Raw genomic sequence first — 6,292 nt, 5'->3', positions numbered from 1 at the left:
TCCTCATAAAAGCATACTATATTAAATGTAATGGATATCTGTCATTAATTTTTGCCACCCAAAATATGAATTTTTTCCCTATGGTTTCTGTATATTGTATTTTATGCCATGTTGCTTGTCCAAATTCTCTTGCAAATAAGACAAAGGTGTGTGACTTAGATTCTGACAATAAACACCCATAGGAGACTGAACATGACAGAAGAAAGGATTAGTGAATTTAAAGACTGGTTTGTAGGACCTGTCCGAGAGATAGATAGATGATAGAAAATAGATAGATAGATAGATAGATAGATAGATAGATAGATAGATAGATGATAGATAGATAGATACAATAGAGAAGATAGATAGATAAAGAAAAAGAGATGGAGATGGATATAGAGAAGATGATAGAAATACACTCATAGGCTATGGTCAAATCATCTCACATAAATACAGTGTTAGTCCATAAGAAAAGGAGAAGGATTAGGCAAAAGCAATACTCAAAGAGATAGTGATCAGGCAGTTTACAAATGTATAAAAGAAGACATTATCGCCCTAACCGGTTTGGCTCAGTGGATAGAGCATCGGCCTGTGGACTGAAGGTTCCCAGGTTCGATTCCGGTCAAGGGCATGTACCTTGGTTGCCAGCACACCCCCAGGAGGGGATGTGCAAGAGGCAGCTGATCGGTGTTTCTCTCTCATTGATGTTTCAAACTCTCTATCTCTCTCCCTTCCTCTCTGTAAAAAATCAATAAAATATATATATATATTTAAAAAAAAAAGAAGACATTATCCCACTGATTCTAGAAGCTCAATGAACTCAACAACAACAATAAAAAAAAACACAATTAAAAAAGATACATACACCTAGGCACATCAGTAAAATTCCTAAAAAACAAAGATAAAAAAGATGTTCTTAAGGAAGCTAGAGACAAGAGAAACATTGCATATAAAGAAGCAAAATTTAAACTTATAGCTGACTTTTAAACAAAAATTATGGAATCCAGAAAACAGTAGATACTTAAAGAGTTGGGAAAATATGGCAATCTAAAATTTATTTACAGCAAATTTGCACCATAACAAGCATTACAGAATGTTCTTTATGCTAAAAATACTGATGCTACATGGAAGCAGGCTACTTCAGAAAAGGTTGATGAGCACCTGAAGAGGTAAATATGTGAGTAAACATATAGAATAATATTGACTGTGTAAAGCAAAAACAAATAACGATAATTTGAGGAATTTGTAACATATCCTATATAATAAAAGGCTAATATGCAAAGTGTTCCCTTGGGAGTTCAACCAGGAGACTAGGAGTTCAATCACTCGCTATGATGTGTGCTGACCACCAGGGTGCGGCGTGGAACATGGCAGGCGACCAGTGGTGGCAGTGGGGCGCTGAGGGAGCAAGGGAAGGAAGAGGCGGGGAGGCCGGGAGGTGGGGGGACCTGATCAGCCCTGATTGCCGGTCAGGCCTAGGAACCCTACCTATGCACAAATTTAATGCACCGGGCCTCTAATATAGCTATAAAATATAATACAAAATAGCACAAAAGGGAGGAGAGTAACCTTGCTCAGTCCCCGCCCACAATAATTTTGGCTTGGGGCTTGCCTGGATCAATGGGACAACAGCAAAAACGATTCAGGCAGAAGCTTGTAATGAGCCTGTAGGTTGGGGCTTAGTCTCTCTGGTTGCTTTGCAGAACCCCATGGCTCCTCTGTGAAAATTCCTGGGGTAGTATCTTGGATGGGAAGGTGTTTATGAAGCAGGGCTAACCTCCCAGCTTACACTCTCTGGAACACCCAGGTTTGCAAGCAGAGGCACCTTGGCATGTTCACAGATCTTGGCCAGGCCTGAAAGAAGAACAGCTTGGCTGACCCAAAGGAAAATAATACACATCTGTTGTTTAAACCTTTACTTTTTGTGAGTCATTTGTTAACCAGCAACAACTGAATTATATACTCTACAAAAAAGAAGAATGCTTTCATCCCGGACCATCAGGAAACTATCTCTGTAATAATGCTGGTTGTAAGAGGTATTTGAGGAAGTTCTCTATTGAAATTGGGATTGCAATGAATCAGAATATTTCACCCAAAAATATGCCACTTTGGCATAAGGGTTGTTTTTTTTTGTTTGTTTGTTTTTTAGTTGAAGGTCAATTTGAGAATCAACAGAAGAATTCTCTTTCCTGTCTGTTCCTGCCTAAAAGCAGGACACTTGTGTCCCTTTGTGCAGGGGTCCTTCTCATCACACAGGAAGAGGAGAGCAACCCCTGAGGACAGTCTGCAGGAGGTGAGAGCAGGAACAACATGATTTAAATAATCCTTATCTCCCACTAGAAGCCCCAAATATTTCATGGTCATTTTCTCATAATTTACTGTCTCTTGAAGTCTCAAACCTCTTTTCTTTGTTAAAATGGTGTATAAGCCCCTGAGTCTAACTGCTTCTTTGAGTTTGACTTTTTTTTTCTGTGAACTCTCCTGTGCATTAAATATTAATAAATTAGTATTCCCTTTTTCCTATTAATCTTTTGTCAGTTAAATTCACAGGCTTTCCTTAAGTTATAGAACCTAAAGGGGTAGAGGAAAAAACTTTTCCCCCTAACAGTTTAATGGGTATTTTTTACTTTCTTCCTGTACATGTCAGAATTATTTGACTTTTTATAATAAGCCTGAGTTACTTTTAAAATCATGCGTTGCTTACAGGTGGGGATACGTTCTGAGAAATGGCGTCATTAGGCGATTTGGTTGTGCAAACATCACAGAGTGCACTTACCTGGATGGAACAGCTCAATATACACTGGGCTCTATAGTACAGCCTATTTGCTCTTAGGCTACAAACCTGTACAGCATGTTACTGTACAAAACAACACAAAATTAAATAAAGCACAAGAGAAAATGATGCAATTGAGAGACTCAATAAACACAAGATGTATGAGGCTCTCTTACGGCAAACATTTTGTTATTAGGTGAAAGAGAACACTCTAATAATAATAAAAAGTATAGTGTAATAAATACACAAACCAGTAATATAGTCATTTATTATCATTATCAAGGGTTATGTACTGTACATAATTTTATGTGCTGTATGTTTATATGATTGGTAGGTGTGTTTACACCAGCATCACCACAAATATGTGAGGAATGCATTGGCTATGTTAAGACAGTTATCACATCACTAGGTGATAGAAATTTTTCAGCTCCATTTTAATCTTATGGGGTCACCATTGGTGTTCTGTCATTGACAGAAATGTTATTATACAGCACATGATTGTATTAGAAAAAATGTTAAAAATTTAAGAAACACTGTTAACTCATCAAATATGCAGTATTATATGATGTCAAGGGTATTTAATGGTTATTTTTTTCTCCTCCTAAAGTCCAGTTCTCTGTCAAGGGTATTTAATGGTTACTTTTTTCTCCTCCTAAAATCCAGTTCTCAGTCCTTATTTACATATATTCTGATTATAGGAAGATAGAGGAATTGATAGATGAGTTAGGTTTCTCCAAAGACAATCAGATTGGCTCCATGAAACAGAAGTTGATAGAACAATTTGGCAAACCGGATGGGCTTTGACAAAGCAGCCTTATTCTCATTAAAACATGCAATGATTGCAGGCTGGCTTTGAAGATTTCCCTCTTTTTAAATTTGCTTCAGTACCATACAGAAAATAAGATAAAATGCCTCTTTGCTTTCTAGCACTGATGTCTGTGCTGTGTTTCAAATTTACAGATTTTTTTTTTTACTACAAAAATCAAAAAATCATTAAATGATGTTAGAGACAGCAGGAGATGTGTAAGAATCATAGAGCCTCTCACTGTAGTTTATATGATTTCATTATCTAAATCAGTGGGTAATGATTTCTTATAGATCAAAGCTTATAATCATTTTTCAGGGATATGAACCATGGAACGAAAGTGGAATTTGAGGATGATGTCAGTGAAAGAGTCAGTGTTTCTTCGGGAAAAGTGGAGGAATTTGCCCAAAGAACAATTATGTAAATAAAATGTGCCTAGGGCTAGAATAATTTGACTGTCACCCACTGGCAGAAATGGCCCCAGGCTCAGGCCTGGTAAGTATTCTCTTAGGGAGGTAGATCCAGTGAGGGTAAAAAAAAAGTTTATAATTTATTTTGCTCCAGATTATAGCGTGTTGGAAGGTGGATCTTTCTGTATCTAAACTTATTTGTCCAGTCAGTTCTAGAGAGGTTTCATCAACAGTCCCCTTTTCCTTATCTCTAAGCCCCCAACTAACTCAGCCTGAGTCCACACTCAGGCTCCTCCAGTCTTAAAATAAAAAACCAAAACAACCACCATTACAAAAGCTCCCTTGCTTTACCCTATCTTTCTCTGTTGACTATCAGAAGCCCATTTTGAAAGACCATCTTCACAGAAGAAACCGTGGAATTGCATTACATTAAAAAATTAACACTGCAACCCAAATGGCACTGACATCCTTTTATTTTGGTAAGCAAGGATATTATTTTAAAAGAATATTGACTATGGACAGTCTGTAAAAAGGAAGAGCACATTGTTACTCCAAAAACTGTAGGAAGGGACATGATCTCTGGCAACACATTTGCTTTCTGAAAAATTCATGAAGGTGCCATTGTTGAGAACTTCCCAGGATTTTCTTGAGTGGGGGCTCTGTTCCAAGGCCTGGGTGGGTGCCCATGTGCAGAGGGAGAGAGCAGAAATGCCGCTGGTGATGCCAGGCATGGGTTCAGGTGGTTCACTGCAGAACTGAGAGGCAACTGGAGGGGCAGAGCCCGTGAGCAATGCCACCAAGAGCTGGGAATTCAACACACATCCTCAGTGCCCTTGCCATTTTAGTGTTTTTTTAGGTAGTATTCCATGTTATCCTCACTGCCCCAAGGTACTAGTATTGGCCCTATTTTACAGATGAGGAAACTGAGGCAACAAGCAATTGAGTAACTTGCTGAGGTCACACCTCCCTAATATTGATGACGAGTGTCGCCTTTAATTTGTGCAGTTGACCAGGGTCTCATAGCACTGTCCTTCCCTTGTCTGTCCTCCCAGTGGAGTGGGCCTGGCCAGCGAAGGGGATGAGCCACCTGGCCAACTGGGTTTAGGAGGCATGATCTGGTCTCCTCAGGCCCTCCTACTCATGAGGAGCCAGATTTCAATTCACCCTTCATAGTCACTCTTCAGTGTTCCATCGCTGTGCTGGGCCTGGGGGAGCGGACATGAGCCCATGGGCCTGCTCTCTGGATGTTTCCAGTCTAGAGAAGGAGATTGGAACTTCCAGTGATGCACAAGGGAGGCAATCAGCTCCCACAAATGGCTGGGAGAGGCTGAGAGGGTGACCTTGGATCCTAGGTACAGGGATACAGGGTAGTCTGCCCTAGGGGGTGACCCAAAGCCAAAGGTAGAAGGACACACAGCAGGAGCCCAGAGAGAGGAGGGGTGCCCTGGCTCCCCCATACAGGGTGTAGACCTGTCCGAAAGGAGGGCAGATATGGCACAGGTTCCCTCGTCTTCCCACAGCCAGTCTCTCCAGAGACAGACGTGACTGCTCCAGAGAGCTTGCTAATTAAGATCAACAGGAAGAAAGTGAAGAGGGAAAACCACTAATTAGGGAGTCTCTTTCAAGAAATTGTAATGTCTTGATTTCTGAGTGCAGGGAACAAAGTAAACTAATCCTTTCCTGTCTCTCCATGGAGTTCCATGAGCCAGTTAGTGACGGATGAGAGTCGCTGGTGATCAGGCCTTGATTTACGTGCACATAACACATGGGGAAGGATCCAGACACACTTTCTGCACCTCAGTAGCTTATACACATCCCCTTGATGGTGATGGCAGTGTTTGCTCTGGCCAGCCCGCTGGCACACGGCAACCTAATGCCATGATGTTTTGTACCCATGGGATGCTGGGTTGCTGTGGTGTGGTGTGTGTGTGTGTGATTATACAGTGTGTATGTGAGTGTGTATGAGAGTGTGTGTATGTGTTGTGCGTATGAGTATGCATGAATGTGTGTGTTGTGTATAAGTGCGTGTGTGTCCTTATTTCCCCAGCACTGCAGAAATATTAAAGAATGTACACATTGGACATGACTGAGATCAGACTTGAAACTACCCATAAAAAGAGAATGGAGATCAAGGTACACTTATGGCCATTTTAGCTAAAAGAATGTCATTTTTAGGGCAGAAAACTATTGTTTAGTGGCCAAGGACACGAATTCTGGAATGAGATTCCTTGATCTTGAACCTGCCACATGAGAGAAGCTTCTAAATCACCAGGCCTCAGTTTCCACATCTGTGACATGTTGTGCTAGGAGCTCATTGTGCACATG

This window comes from Myotis brandtii, unplaced genomic scaffold, assembly GCF_000412655.1.
Source record: "Myotis brandtii unplaced genomic scaffold, ASM41265v1 scaffold115, whole genome shotgun sequence".
In the NCBI taxonomy this organism is placed as follows: domain Eukaryota; kingdom Metazoa; phylum Chordata; class Mammalia; order Chiroptera; family Vespertilionidae; genus Myotis; species Myotis brandtii.
This window is presented reverse-complemented; position numbering follows the sequence as displayed.